The sequence below is a fragment of the Parasteatoda tepidariorum genome, chromosome 9, assembly GCF_982258835.1.
Source record: "Parasteatoda tepidariorum strain Cologne lab strain chromosome 9, Ptep-v5.0, whole genome shotgun sequence".
Taxonomy (NCBI): Eukaryota; Metazoa; Arthropoda; class Arachnida; order Araneae; family Theridiidae; genus Parasteatoda; species Parasteatoda tepidariorum.
The window spans coordinates 79,844,497-79,861,690 of NC_141763.1; the positions used below are offsets into that span (position 1 = coordinate 79,844,497).

At 28.7% G+C, this 17,194-nt stretch overlaps 1 long non-coding RNA gene across 1 annotated transcript in view; it reads right to left on the minus strand.

Annotated features, from left to right (window-relative positions):
* Nucleotides 1-16,316: 16,316 nt before the first annotated feature.
* Nucleotides 16,317-17,194, minus strand: part of LOC147804270 (uncharacterized) — a 79,762-nt gene continuing 78,884 nt past the window's right edge. The window contains exon 2 of the long non-coding RNA XR_015429369.1: nt 16,317-16,422. This is a non-coding gene — a long non-coding RNA (uncharacterized LOC147804270). The remainder of the gene's footprint in view (nt 16,423-17,194) is intronic.

Sequence of the window (17,194 nt, forward strand, 5' to 3'; positions counted from 1 at the left end):
TTTTCTTGTTATTAATTTATATTTAATTGCGAACCACTATTAATTGTTTTAGTTATAATCATAAACAGGAAAAAAGGGTGGTAACTTTACTTTTATAACACAATTACGAATAAAATAAAAAATATTTATGAACTCTTGAAACTTAAGCAATAGAAACTTTGTGATACGGCAAATATGTTTAACGTTTTAAAATGTAAATTTTTAAATTTAACTTTATGACAATATGAAACTGTATTATAATACGAAATTATATGCACAACAATGTGTTGTAGAATCTATTTACATTCATATACTCATTTTGAGCTACTAGATTCAAGAGATTAAAACATAGGAATCTTATAAAGTTTTATTATCATATGCCATAAAATAAATTCTGGTAAAATTATCGTAAGTGTATGATAATGACAATTCTGGTAAGGATGACCATAATTCTGGCCAAATTATACTGTATTTAAGTCATTCATTTGGTACGTTTTCCGTTCGTTATGGTAACGGTTTAACAAACACTCTGGGTTTTGAAATTATAGTTCTTACAACCACACATTTAATAAAAAAATAAAGCATAAAAGTAAACTTTCTAAAATGGCTGAAGACAACATAAACTGTGTTATGGTACCCATATTGTCATACCAACTATTGGTGACGAAGTTTGTCATTTTCAAGCATCAGCATATATATTATACGATACTCTAGATCAAGGCTGTCCAACTGCAAAGAGCACACGGGCCAGAATTCCGGTCACTGATCACCTGTCGGGCCACAGTTTGAAGAAGTTGAACAATAACCTCTTACCTCTTATACAATAACAATTAATAGTTGAATTATTAATTATAAAACAATGGAACAGAAGGATTATAAAACAATTTGCTTAGATTTCAATGGGAAAACTGAGACAGATCAGCCTGAATAAGAAATTGGCGATCTGCACAATATGTGTTATCGGGCCGTATGCGGCCAGCGGGCCGCCAGTTGGACAGCCCTGCTCTAGATATAACACGAGAAGTGAGTAAGGAAATTGTACAGCACTAAATGAAGCATTGGAATGAATTTTCTATTTCTTCTCACGACAGACATTGAAATAATTTTAATTCTTCTGCCTACCATGCTATGCGTCGCACTCAAAGTTGTGGTACTTGGTAGGATTTATTAGCTGCCGGATAGATTTTAAACTTCTACTAAAATTCAATCTAATTTAATTCGATACGAAATCCAAATAAGGAAATTTTACAACATCGTGGACATCTTTTGAAAATAGTTGAAATAGAAATCAAAGTATTTCTGCGTGGGCAACAACCAGGCTGTGAAAAAAATTGGTTAATATATTGTTGAAAACTAATTAAGATGTTATAATTGAGGGAAAAGTGGATTAATTAAAATATTTAAATACAATAGCTCTGTGCATTCGGCTTAGTTGCCATTCAAGTTCGCATGTTGTACAAGATAAATTTGAAAGGTGACCAAGATGGTCGCAAACTGCAGCTAGTTTTTCGAACAATATCTGATATTGCTACCATGGTTTTCTTCTCAAACACTGTATGTAATATTTTTTCTCTCATAAATTTAGAAATTGAAGTACGAAAATTGTTTTTTTCTTTAGAAATATACAATGGTAGACATTTGAACAAATGTGAAAACTGTTAATGCGAATAAAGCATAAATCAAAATTTAACGAATCGCTGAAAATAATTTAAATTTATAAAATCTAAGTGAGTAAGATTAAATCTTTAAGTTATTCCTAATATTATCTTAACTTATATCCGTATTAAAACTTATATCCAATGTTTCTTCTTACACTGAAGTTATAAAATGCACTGCTGAGTGAAACTTTTGTATTAACGCATAGATAATAACCCTTACAATAAATACAGAAACGCGAATGGTTCAAGATTCAATGAATCACTTAAAATCATTTGAAATGTTTTAATCTAAGTGAGAAAGATTAAATCTTTATGTTATTTCTAATAATACTTATTTGCGTGATTTACTTCTAAAAACTTATATCCAATGTTTCTTCTTACACTGAACTTATAAAATGCAGTGCTAAGTGAAACTTTTGTATTAACGCATGGATAATAGCCCTCACAATAAATACAGAAACGCGAATGGTCCGAGATTTAATGAATCACTTAAAATTAACCTGATTTCGTCGACTGCCGGAAACATCGTGCAAGGTATCATTAACTGGTTCGGATACAAATGGCAATTGCAAAGGCACTTAGTCGCTTAGAAACGCCATTATGTTCCTGATCTAAAGGCATCAAGTCCTTGATTTAACCACCCTATATGCCTAATCTTTGCGATGAAATTGCTCTAAGGAGGTAATAAAACCCTTATCCAATGAAAAAGGAGTTCTCGAAAGAACACGATCAGTATTTTGTTCGGTATTAATACCCATGTTTTTGAAGAGAGATACACTGAGAAAAAGTTTGGTCAAAACTATCAGAATATGATAAAATTTACTTCGTATTGGGCTTTATGGGAAGGCCAAAAAGCTCAGTAATTTTTACTGAAACTCTCTGGTAATGTTTTTTGCAAAATTAACAATCAAATATAATTATGATGTATGATAAAATTTGGTAAATGTGGTTAAAAATTATCATGATACCTTATAGCAAGGCGTAAAAGCCATTTATCCGACTAAAATTACTTTGTAGTTTTGTATTTTTAACTGATTGTGTGGTAATAAGGACTGGAACTTTTAAACTTAGAATTTCAGGTAAACCGTTGCCCTACGAACGGAAAAATTACAGCATGAACGATTTAAATAACCTACAGTTTAGCTTTGCTAACCAGAATTCTTTTTTCTACCAGAAATGTCATTATCATAGAGTGGCATAATTTAACCAGAATTCTTTTCGTCGTGCATTCTTAAAATCCCCAGCAATTGGTTTCAATTATGTATTCGTTGTACATACACTCTTTGAAAATTCATCGTTAAACTATAAAATTAATTCGTCATTCGTATAATTATGCTAATTTTCTGAAACCTAGTAAAGTACTTTCGTTCAATTCTAACCATAGCATCATGTAATTAGCAAAATGAATAGTTCCTTATGATAAAAAGGTTTATAATAAGGTTTATGAATAGTTTTACATGACAAATTTGAATGATATCATGGTTCAAAGCATTCCAAACTTTCTAACGTTGTATATTTTAAGTGATACTATTCAATGATGTACTTATCCGCTAAGAGGACCATTAAAAACTGCTAGACAATTTTTGGCGTCATTGACACCATAAGTATTGAACTAATATTGTACAATACTTATGTACAATGATAGTATAACCCACCACTACTAGTATTGTACTAAAATAGGTACATAGTATGTAAGTACTGTGGTAATTCGTTTTCTATGGCTCCAGGTTAGACTCATGTTCGTAGTCCGTCTACTTTCATGTACCTCCCTATCTTAGGACTGAGAACGATGCAAACTGTTAATGCTATACAAATCGTACTCCAAAATGGGATTCAATATTTATGTTAAAACTGAGGCTATTTTTACCGCATATCGCACGTCAATAAAATTGAATTGTTTATGCCAAATAAAAACAAAATACTTTTAATCTGATGTATGGATTGACGGTTTAGAAGCGCAACGTTTAGCAAAGTCAATTATTATCTGTTCTTGTTTATATAAAATTCCTTTGACTGACTATTGAATAAATTTTGTCACATTGGTGTAACACAAAACTTATTTCTAAGTTTAAATTCCAATTAATGGTAAATGGTTTTACTTTTCTTTGTTTGAAAACAATAAGTAGCAAACGTGTCTTTTTGTTTAGAAAAAAGAATTTTGAAAAATATCAAATTATTATAAATTGTCTTTTAAACTGCAGTTTCATATTGACACATGCACTTTGGAATACATCAGCCGTCCAAAATATACTTACATCACAACTTACAAAGAGAAAAAAATCTAATAAAATTACCATACTATAGGGTAATGACATTTCTGGTAAAAAAAAAAGAACATAATTCTAAAAATAAAATTCAAAATATACGTTATTTAAGCAATTCATTTAGTAATTTTTCTGTTCATACAGTAACAGCGTTCTGGAAATCGGATTTTAAAAATTATGGTTCTTATTTCCACATATTTAGAAAAAAATACAAGTAAATTTGACCAAATAAATGCAATTTGTACCATACTCTAAGATATCATGACAAATTTACCACAGTTTGCCACCTTTACCAAATTTATCACGCATTTTAAAACAATATTTTATTTTAAATTTTACCGAAATTCTTACCAAAGTGCTGCGTTAAAAATTACCAAGCATTTTGGTGTTCCCATAGAGCCTAAAAGATGTTAAATTTTACCATATCCTGGTAATATCGACCATACTTTTTTCTCAGTGTATATTTATATACTGGACAAGGTTGACCATACTTTATTTCAAATCTTTTCAGTGTAGCATAATATTTCATACAGTAATAAACTGGTGGTTTTATTTTTTTTAAAGTATGAATCATAGCATTTGGGAAAGCGCGTTCAGCTCTTATATTTTGAAAACAACTCCATAATTAGAACACCGACATTTTAATCTTATATTAATTCAGCCTAAATTCTAAACTTAGTTATTTTTAAAAAAATAAGAAAAAAAGTGCGCATGTGTTTTTTTAATTAAAGTTCATAATTTTAGAAAAAAAAACAAATAGATTAATTTGCCATCTTATGCTGTTTTATGCTGCACTAAAACACAGGTAGCGGAACGAATTTTTAAAAATATTATTTTTAAATAACTTTTTATTTTTACAAAGGTATAAAGTTTTAATAAGCCATTTATTTCACGACAAAATTTACTTTGTGACATACGATTCAATAATACTTTAAAGTCTGAAAAAAAATTTATATTTTAATATAACTTCAAAAATAAAATTAATTAAAATAATTTTGTAAAAATTTATTTTGAATTTACAAATATCTCTTTATGGAACTCAAATAAGCAAGATTGAAATTGGAAATTTTTGAAACTGAAATTTCAAAATGCCTTTCTTTAATCCCCTTTTCTTATTAAGATTAATATTAAAAGTAAAATGTTATCACACATAAAGAACTTTGCAAAATTATAACAAATGTAAAATTACTGTCAAAGTAAACTGGAACAGGAAGCTTAATATTGAAATTTATCAGCGACATTCATAGCTAGTATTTTAAAACCGTAACAGCTATTTATTTTTTAATCTCGGATGATAGTAGAGAATTCTAGTCAGGCTTACGTTAGTCAGAAAATTGATATTTATAATATTTTCTCTTGAGAGCTTGTTATAAGGATATATTTTGTTGCAGGAAAACGAAATATTGATTATTTAAATTGAGTCTTATAAATTTTTGGGATAGTAAAAGCTGCATAAAATAAACTTTACGAATGGAAATATCTAAAATAGATTTCATAAATAAAAATATGGAAAATAAACTTCTCAAATAAGAATATGTAAAATAAACTTCACAAATAGAAATATAGAAAATAAATTTACCTTTTATGTCGCAAAAGTTTTCAAAAATTGATGGAATGACTCTTTCGTCTTATTTAGCAGCTTCTTAATTTAATTTTTTTAAGAACAGGCACTGAACTCTAGTTCATTTGCCTTGGAAGATGTCGGAAGTGTTGCTCTTTAACGTTACCCGGTGGGCAGTTATGAGCTTTAGTCACGGATGAGAGCAACATTGCCCACTCCATACTGCCACAGATACCTGTTCTTAGGGTGGGCCACATTCACATATCACACAATAGAGGATAACACAGGGAAAAATTTCCATGCCCTGAGTGGAATTCGAACCCGCAACCATTGACTTCGCAGTCAGGCACGCCAACAGCAAGGCGACCTGGTCGGCTCGTAGAGTAAAATAAATGTTAAGTTAGTACATTTCCAATGATAAAAAGATTATATACATTTTGGTTTAGTAGATTTGTGCATTAAGTATTAAAATTTCAAACTTTTAATAGCAGTTTTTGAAGAAGAAAAAAGATTTGTCACGAAATTTTGAATCTGAAACAAAGGTTACATTGGATTTCTCTGAAATTCATTAAATATACTTATCTCCCTTTTTTCATTTGCTTCATTTATGTCTATTTCATGGTTTTTAAGCTTTTCTTAAAAATAAAAAAATAATTTGATACCTGGATTTTACGACTAAGATTGTCAAAACCTGTTGATGGAATCAACTTTTAGTACTATTCTTAATTAAAAGTAAGGTAGCGTAGAGAAAAACACGCTATTTAAATAAACTCAGGAATTCTAATTTGCCCATTTCGAAAAGCAAAAAAAGCATAGTCATATAATCAAAATTAAATAACATGTATATAAATTTTGCAATTTTTGATTGTACCACTTAATATTTATTTCGAAAATAATAATCAAGTAATACTCATTTTCAAAAATAAGTAAAATATAATTTAGTGAAATACAAGGCTATAAATTCTAAGAAAATGCCAAGTGAATGTTATAAATTTATAGTCTTTTAACTATAAATTTGTAACACATACTTAATTAAATTAAAACTGGAATTAAATTGGGCTTTACATTAAAAGGGGAACTCTCAAGTCCTGAATTTTATTTATTTTCTACGCTACTATTTCCTGGCAAACAAGCAATTCATTTAATTAAAGCAAACAAGCAATTCATTTAATGATTATCTAAGGATAGGCATTTCGTCAGAGATATTAAGCTTAATTCTACCTATTGATTTTTATTTTATAACTGGCATTGAACAGCCAACCCAATTCTGAGTTTATGACTATCTATGTTCGTTCATCTCCATAGACCTGTAATTTTTAACCCAATCCAGAAGACAAGGGAACTTCTGGATCAAGCATTAGGACAAATTTGCCTTAGTGAAAGGTGTTTTGACGGAACAAACCCGCATTTGCATTATATAACGAAAAAAGCCACGAAAACCTCCCACGGTTAGCCTGATGGCAAGGGGACTCTAAAAGAGGATTCGTCTACCATTGATGATAGTTTACATCAGCATTGTGGCTGGTGCGAACCGGGTGAGGAATTCAGATCAACCAGCCATCACTGGGATTCAAATCCGATTCATCTCATTTGGAACCGGGCGCTTTATTCCCTGAGCCACCACGGCTCCGCTCTATCTATTTATCTATTAATACATTTCTTAGAAATGTATTAATCGATAAATAGATAGATAGTGAAAGGCGTTTAATAAAGTGAAATGCACATATAACGTAACTTAAAAGGAATGAAAGTGTATAAATTTACTGTGATAATTTGCAGCCCTCGCTGTTGCCTAGAGAGGCTATGTTACTAGGCTAATTAACAGAGAGGAAGGCGAGAGCAAAAACATCAAAACCAGTTTGACTGCCAGTAGATTTTCAATAAGCATTTTCCTAATGCTTATGTTTCTTTAAGCAATTAAATAGTTTTCGATATTTAAAGCCTAACATCTCGGATTCGGTAGCTTTCGTTTTTCTTCCACTCTAAATTGTTAATTTGCGATCCCAAATCTGCATATTTTTTTTATTTTCCTCTCCATCAAGGATTCTTTAATGTACATTATTTTGATCGCTATGGTGCATCTAGATTATTACAAATACTAAACTAAATTAAGCTGAATTAACTTCACGGCAAAATTAGATTTTTTCAATGAATTTCTTTCACACGTGTCATTAAATTTGAGCTTATCAATTTAATGAAGTTGTTTAATTAGTCTCATTACATTTAAATTAAGCCTCAATAATTGTTCATAAGTAGAAAAAAAATATGGTTGTTGAGTTTTTATCTTTCTATGTAAAAAATTAATCGTCATATTTGTTTTCAATCATAGATTGCAGAGTACTTTTGGTAGGTCTTAGGAAAAACGTATAGCATGAAAAAGTCAAACAATAGCAAGCAAACAATAATATTTTTAATGAGCTCATTCTGCATTCATCTTTGCTGGCATTTATTTTAATTTTGTTTATTTCGTTTCATTATATCGTATAAATCTAAATTAGAAAAACATTTTTCAAAGAGAATATATTTTCGAAAACAAGCTTAATTGCAAGTATAATAATTGAAAATTTAAGAATTAAAAATATTTTTAGATTTAAGAGGAAAATATTTTAATTATTTTTTCAAAATTTTTCATTTAAAAAAATATTTTTTTAAATTAACGAGGGTAGCATTTCAATCTGCATACAGCAATTCATTTATATTTCTATTTTTTATTATATCCATTCAATCTTTATTCATTCAGCCTCTTACAAATGATTATAACCCTAAAAGAACTGTTAGATTTTTTTAAATTCGCCTCAATCCATTACCCGATGTATTTTAAAAAAAGAAACTACAAAAAAAAAGAAACACTTCTCTCTGGGATTTGAAATATGAATTTTATTTTTATTACTTTAGGAAAAAATAAAAATTAAAGCCTTTTAGATTTCATGTAAATGAAACTCTATTTATAATTGGCATGTCTTTTAATAAATAATTAATTTAATCAGATTGCATTAAAAAAAGGGAAACGTTATCCTCTTTTCTTTTATTTTGCACAATATCTCTCAAAATAAATTTATAAATCGCGAACAAAATAATTTTTTTAAAAATACTCAAAAATAACAAGAAGTAAATGTTATGTTAGTATTTTTATTTTTAAATAAGTTAGGAGAATAATTTTTTAAAGGAAAATTAATTTAATGAAATGGAGCTATTTCTGGTCAAATTCGTTTAAAAAGATTAGAAAAAAAGCTTTTAAAAAAGAGTTTAGTTTCGAAACAAGTTACAGCGAACTCTTTTTTACACTGAGAAAAGAAGTGCTGTCAAAACTTCCAGAATGTGGTAAAATTCACCGTTTTTTGGCTCTATAGAAATACAAGAAAAGCTCGGTAATTCTTACCAAAGTGCTTTGGTAAAACTAACGATAAAATGTGGTTTTATAACATGAAATAAAATTTGGCAAATAAGGAAAAATTTGGCAACTTGTCATAAAAATCCTTATTCGGTTAAAATTTTGTATTTTTTACTAAATATGTAGTAATAAGAACTCTAAATTTGAAAACTAGAATTTCCGCTAAGCCGTTACCACATGAACGAAAAATGAACTAAATGAATAGTTTTAAATACCGTATATTTTGATTTTATCAACCAGAATTCTGGGTAAAATACCGTATGTTTTGAGTTTTATTACCAGATTTATGTTGTTGTTTTTTTTTTTGTTTTTTTTTTTCAAACCAAAAATGTCATTACCATACAGTGCGATATTTTTACCAGAAGTGTTTTTAATGCTTTAAGTATTTATGTTCATTTCACATTTTCCAGTGTTTTTAAATTAATTAACATATATCTAAAACTTATATCAATTTTATTTATTTTCAGATAGTTCTATCAACTGAGCTTAAAGCAAGTATGAGGCGCATGAATCAAGAAGGCATGATGCAAATAAGAGTAAAGATGAAAGAGTAGATTTCATTTTCTGCTTGGAAGACTAGTGATTTTATTGTTTGATATTCAATTTAAACAATAGATCACTGTCTCCTTTCGGTGAATGAAAAAAATCGTCACATCCACCCCCGAGTCCGCAGTCATTGATCGAATCAAACGAAATCATCAATCATCATTTGCGCTGTCCCCAGAGGAAACTAGGGTTAAGTAACACTTATTCTCTTCACTAAATTATAACTCCATTTTTCAATATAATTTTTGTGCAAGGTAAAGAAGAAAAAGAAGCATATAACTCATTTTCTATGCAAACTGTTTATTATCAGTTTTTTTTCCTTTCTAAGTTTAATAAGTTCACTGTCTTTAACATTAATTTTCATCATTTTGTTCTGATAATTTAAAGCATAGCATAAAATTCATTTATTTGGACGCATTTACTTTTCATTTATGTGTTTCTTAACGAAATGTGTGGGAATGAAAACTATAATTTTGAAAATCAGATCTTCCGGAAAACCATTCCTATATGAACGGAAAATTTATCAGATGAATGGTTTATAAATACCATATATGGGTGATTCTCACGAAATATGACAAATCACTGTCCCTTGCTCCAGGATCTAATACTATAATACTAAAAGAACTTTTTTAAAAAAAAAAAATTACTTTGCTATTAGCATCTTAAAATGACTTTGCACTAGCATTGACTGTTTTGTATAGTTAAAAAATTTAATTGAACTGCAAAATGTCATTTTCCTGGTATGTCCCAAACAATGTTTCCTATAATAACTAGCTTCAAAACTTCCCATAAATTTTTCAACACCTACTTTTTTTTATGTCAACCGGTGTAAGGTACAGAGAGTATGTACGCAGAGGGTATTATTTACAAAAACTTCGTTTAAAATAATTTTTTCTGTCAATAACTTGTTTGTCCCAAGAAAATCTGTCATTTTCCTGGCTACTTTTATTTAGTGGTTTATAACCAAAATAGATAGAGCCAGTAATCAATATCTTATGTTAATAGATTAATTAGATACCCTCTTATATGAACATGTCTTGTTGTATGAATAAAGAAACAATTTTCTGGTTCAAAATCTATTTCAAAAATTTTTTCGAGATGAGTAGGTTTTTGTGTTGTTATTTTCCTGGCTTCTTGAAATCATTAATAACATAATTACATAAATTTATCTGAGTTATTTTAAGAAATCCTGTTGTTTTCTGCAGAATGTAAACGTCTTAGGACAAAATATTAAATTAAAGTAAAGTTATATGCTATAAAATAGCGAATTTGTCATTATCCTGGCTGTCATTCTCCTAGCTTATGAATTCCAGGACATTGAAGTGTTACCAAAATTTTTTTAACTGCTAATACTGTAAGAAGGAAACGCAAATACTAACCTAATACCAAGTTTATGTATGATTGTAATATGGTTGGATGTAATCAAAGCTATTTGTTTATTTAATGACTGATTATTATATACAATTATCTTCTGTACATATCAGCAACAAAAAAAATTTGATTCTTTCTACAGTGGATAAAAAGAACTAATTTAACCAATTTATGGTCCATCTAACATAAAGGCTTAACTTGAGTTTTTATACTATTAACTTAAAATGACTGTTTTTTAAACTTCTAAGCTAATATGTCATTTTCTTGGCATTCAGGATTTGATGAATTTCTATTTTATTTTTTTTTCTCGAGTAAATGTCAATAAACTACACTGCTGTCTGTAAGATATTAATAAATGCAACTAAAGAAGTAGACAAAAAAAATTTAGATTATTTCGAAGATTTTAAATTTGAAGAAATTTTTTTGTCTGAATTGTCATGTTTAAAAAGAATCACCCATATATTGGTTTTATTATCAATATTATGATTTATTTTACAAGAGACGTCATTACCATACCATAGTAATTTTACCAGAATTTTTTTCTCCATGTGAATGTGAAGTGTCCTAAGATATAATATAGTTCAAACTTGTCGCAAACTTAATATATACTAAATAGAACCATGTTATGGAACTTCGTAAACTTGATAACATAATACGAAGGTTCAATTAACACCTAATTAGTTTGGAGAAAATTTGGTCGGTAATATGCTTCAAAGTATCAGTTATATGCTTCAACGTTGAACATATGAATCATTAAAGCTTTTTTCTCAATAGTCATCATCAATTAAATCTGTTAAATAACGTTATAAGAATATTCCTATTATCTGATTAAAAAGATATTAAAATAAGCTTATAAACTACAGCTAAAGAAAAGTGTATACCCTATAAAATGTCTTCAAGTTTCTTAATGTCATTATTGCAAAAAATAATACTTTTAGGAGGCAAAGTGCGTCAAAAACAGACCATCCTGAATAACTTTTGATCTAATGATCGGATCTTCACGTTCTGGGACTCAATCAATAGCTCGAGGGATTGACCTCGAATATGCTAATTAATAAGTGCAGACGGTATTTTATGTTACAAAATCAGACACAAAAACGTACTCTCTCTGAATAAACATAGGGCTTTTTCGACGAATTCGGATTTCTGACACCCAAAATATAATGGGTTGCCGCAATTTGGGAAATTTTGTCCCATTAGTTTGCTCAGGAGAGCTCAACAAAGTTTGGACCCTTAGTGTTAAATTTTACTTTTTGCGTATTTCTCCATATATCGAGAAATTTTCAAGCGAATTAAAAAAAAATTTAAGCATAATTATAAAATTCGTTTATCCGGAGATAATTCCATACAAAAAATAACTTTTAGTAAATATTTATTTTTTTTCATTATTTTATTTAAGAATGGTAAAAAAAAAAAATTTTGAATTGTAAGTTATACCATTTTTTTACATCACTTTAAAGACTGTAATTTTATGTGGCAAAACACAAACTTTCAGCCAAATTGGTTGAATAGTTCCTGAAAAATCGAATTTTTAAGTATCTAGTTTCTTGATTAAATTACTTGTAATCGTAGATTTTAAAAGTAATTATTAAATATAACAAGTAATTACCTGTAATCGTATATTTTGATTCCAAGTAATTCTGATTACTTGCAATTATGATTACATGCAATCATATATTTTGATTACAAGTAATCAGAATTACTTGGAATCATGATTGCATGCAATCATATATTTTGATTACTTGTAATCAAACTACCCGTAATCAAATATTGTTATAATTACATGTGTTTGCAAATATTGGGAATTATGATAACAGTTATAATCAAAATTAAGCTGAATTGTCATTGAGATTGCTAGTAATTGATAGCTGCAATCGAGTATTGCAATCATGATACAGCTGTCATCAAAATTATGATGAATTGTAATCACGATTACAAATAATTGATTACTTTAATCGACTATTGCAATCAAGTTTGAAATCATGATTACGAGTAATTGATTACAGTAATCGAAAAGTGTAGTGGATTAAATTTTTGTACAACTTTGATTTATACTTTAATATCCGAACATCAAAGTTATGCATTTTCTGAAAGATCAGTTCAACATTGAAACAGAATATCGTACCACGAATCATAATACCGAGTAAATTTACAGCAATTTTAGGAATTTTTAAGTTTAATCATATTTCCGTTTAAGTTAAAGTATCTTAGTATCTTGTTGTCAAGTTTAAAAGGAAATGACAAACTAGTTCAATATAACACCATATAAAAGTAGCACCTAATTCGAATGACATTATTAAACAATATTGTAAAGACAATCCATTATTTTTAAGTGTATTATAAATTTTTGACCGATATACAGAGCGATAAAAAAGGGATCACCTTGAATAACTTTTGATCTGATAATCAGATTTTCATACACTGAGATTCAATTTTATTTGTTTAAGGGGGGACCCAACCCTGAGATGGTAAATTATTAACGTTTTTCTTGAATTTTTTTAAGTAATAGAAACAATGCAGAAACTCCTTGCTTTTTTCATGTTATTTAGCTACAATTTAAGTCTACATTAAAAAAATTTCTTTTACAAAATAATAAAAAATAGGTTGGTAGCAGCTCCGTGTGTGGCTGGTCATCAAAAAGTAGCACCTCACTGGCATCATGGATTTAAAAGTCCTGAAACATAAGAAAACGATTTTGTTTAGCGACGACTCTCTATTTTCCGGTATAACTTCCAAACGAAGTTAGGTACTGAGAAATCGTTTTAGACAGATATTAGGAAGGGTACAAAGATTCGAAAAATGCAACAAATTTTTTTTTCGAATTTTTGAAATATTCAGGGTGGGGTCCCCTCTGAAAGAGGTGACCTCAAATATGCTAATTAATTAAAGCTGATATTTGAAATTGCAAACTCTGGCAGAAAAACGTACTTTCTCTTAATAAACTTACCTTTTTTTCGACTGATTTAAATTTTTGACTCTCAAAATATGGAGTGGGAAGGAGGTATGGTCAAAATAGTTTAATCAGAAAAATGGCCGAAAATTTGATTATTGTTAATTTTGCTTTTTGAGTACTTCACCACATATCCGTAACTTTTTAAGCGAATTGAAAAAAATTTCACTCATTTATAAAATTCGTTCATCTAAAAGCAATTCCGTTCGAAAAATAATTTTTTAATTATTATTTATGTTTTCATTATCTTATTTAATAACAGTTGGAAAAATGTTAACTTAATTTTTACATCATTTTAAAGAACGTGATTTTAGGAGACAAAATAAAAAATTTGAATGAAATCGGTTTAGTAGCTCCTGAAAAATCAAAGTATAAATATTCGACTTTCTTTAAAATTCGATTTCTCTGGAAAACAAAGTATGTTTATTCAGAGAAAGTACGTTTTTGTGTCTAATTTTGCAAATTAAAATATCGTCTGCACTAATTAATAAGCCTATTTGAAGTCAACTAATTAAACCATGAAGATTGAGTACGTAAGGATCCGTTCGTTAAATGAAAAGTTATACAGGGTATTCCGTTTTTTTTTTGTGCACTACACACTCTTTTTTTCTTAACATAACCCCTTAACGATCGGTTAATTTTCAAGAAAGTGGTCATAAAAGTGCCTATTCTTTGGCTTTTGTATTTGTATTACGTATTTGATTATTGCTGACAGCTAGTTTAAAATAAACTAACTATCTACAATTACCTTAAAAATATCCTGGTACTGCCATCTGGTGTGCAAAATGAGAAAAAAAATGCTCTCCGGGCAAAAGAAATGAATTAGTTCTATTCTTATTGGCACGTTACTACTGAACACTCCAGCCCGTCAATATCACGGGAGCGAGAAATAGAGGGCGAAACCTCAGGCCGTCATTTTCACGGGAGCGAGAAAGAAGGGGTTAAAGCGAATTTGAAAAGTGTTTTAAATTCTTTAAAGAAAGCATATTAAAACAGTTGATTTATAACGGTAAAAGAAACTTAAAACAACTTATATTTGTTCCTGAATTACTGGGTTGCCTGCTTGTAAATAAGTAAAAATTTGTCAGATTTTTCCAAACATGAAGCATTCTTTTTTAGTATAAATTGCATTATACAACTAATTGTAGACTTCAAAATTTAATAAAATTAAATTTTTGATGATATACGTAGCTTTCAGTTATACAAAAAGTGTATTTGAAACATTTTTTGCGAAAAAGTTTTTTTAAACCCCATTTTATTCACCCAAGCAGAAAATTCAGATAATTTACCTTCGAAAATAATGATTCAAAAATCAGGAAAAAAAAGAACTATTTTAAAACTTAAGCAATCCGATAAGCTGCATTTCTTTTGTATCAGATCATTCAGGAAAAAAAAAAACGGTTCAAAAAAAGATCAAAAAAGTAACGAAACTTTTTAGCGATGTTCTTGAATAAAAGATTCCGAGAAGAGATCTGGATGTTTTTTTTAGTGCATCAAGTATTGATTTATTTCCTCTCATGGGATTAACAACCTTTGGAAAAAGGTTTCTTAAAATGTAAATTATGAGAAAATTTCGATCTATATGCTTTTCAAAGAATATTTTCAAACATCACTGAAGTATCAAGTAAATAAATAAAAAATTGTACGTTATGAGAAATAAATTTTAAATATTTTAATTCTCGCAATATGTTTTACAGACAAGAAGAAAAATTTAATGCATTTTTGAAAATAAATATGTAAAATTATTGATTTCTAGACATTATGATCATCGATATTTCTGGTAATTGCATCAATAGTTCCCATTTTCATGATCATTACTTCTATGCTGTTTATTTATTTGTTAGTTTGTTTCCGACAGGATTTCAGGAGTGTTGCAATTATAAATCAGAAGCGAAGAAACTGATGCTGAACCCGCGTTAAGGATTTCAAATTATTAGCCAGTAAATTAGCCAAATATCAAAGATATTCACTAATTTTCGAAAGTCTTCACCAAATGCAAATTTTTACAATTTTTTAAGATTAATTTTTTTTTATAGAATACTATTTCACGGTAATTGGTTTCCGGCTTATATTATTTTGATGCAATTCTAATTGGTTAAGCGGCAAAAATACCTAAAATTACCGTAGGCGAATAAAATACTGATTTATTTAGAAAATTCATTTTGTGGTAACTTTGAGGATCGAGTTAAATATATAGTTTCTTTACAATGCAAAAAAATCATTCGATAATACTTTCGCCAAAATACAATTTTATTCCCCAAATTTACGATTTTATCGCATTTGGCGAGGTGGCGAATGCTCAGTGCGGACCCTGCTGATGTTTTTAGCGAGTAGTGAAACAAAAATATGTATGAAAATATGAAAAATGTTTTTAGTTAAAATTTTCATTTGAAGAGTTTTCCTAGATGAATAAAATCTTAAGTACAGTATATCTCGGTATAAAAATCAATTTTTAAACCTCTTCGAGTTAAGGGCGGACCCCACCCTGAGATGGTAAAATATTAACGTTTTTCTTGAATTTTTTTTAAGTAATAGAAACAATGCAGAGACTCCTTGCTTTTTTTATATTATTCAGCTACAATTTAAGTCTATTTTGAAAAAATTTTTCGTTTACAAAATAATAAAAAATAAGTTGGTGGCAGCTCCGTGTGTGGCTGGTCATCAAAAAGTAGCACCTCTCTGGCCTCATGGATTTAGAAGTCCTGAAACATGGGAAAACGATTTTGTTTAGATTTTCTGAACCATAAAGACATTATCTAGAAAGTAGCAGAGCGGTTTTTAGATATTCGCACAATTACCCAAATGTCGGCAACTTAAAAAAAAAAGTTGAGTTCTTCATTAAAAAAATATTCATTAAACTACTAATAAAAAATCGAAATATAAAAATATCAAAATAATCCTATTCTACTTTCTAAAGAATATATTTTTACGTAATTTGAAATAAAGAACAGCTTATTTCGTTGTATAGATTATGAGAAAAACGTTAGGCCAGGTCAAAAAACAGCGTTTTGAGAAAAACGAGTTTAAAGTTTTGACTTATGGTAGGGGAAATTTAATTTCATATATATATATATATATATATATATATATATATATATATATATATATATATATATATATATATATATATATATATATATATATATATATATATATATATATATATATATATATATATATATATATATATATATATATATATATATGTAAAATGATGCAGTCGGACCGAGCAGGGAAACAGACACAGGATTTTAATGAAATCAGATGTATTTTATTTAGATCATGTTCTTATGGAAGACCAGCGAAAAGTGATGTTAACTCCATTCAGGATCAGTCTTTCTGGTAGGGAAAATCTTGCAAATAATCCGAAAATGTCTCTATTTAGAGAAGAAAGGGAAATCTTAGAAGTTACTATTGGTTAATGAGCTTGCTCGAGTGAGCTTGCAGGTGCCCACTGGGTAACGAAAAGAGAGT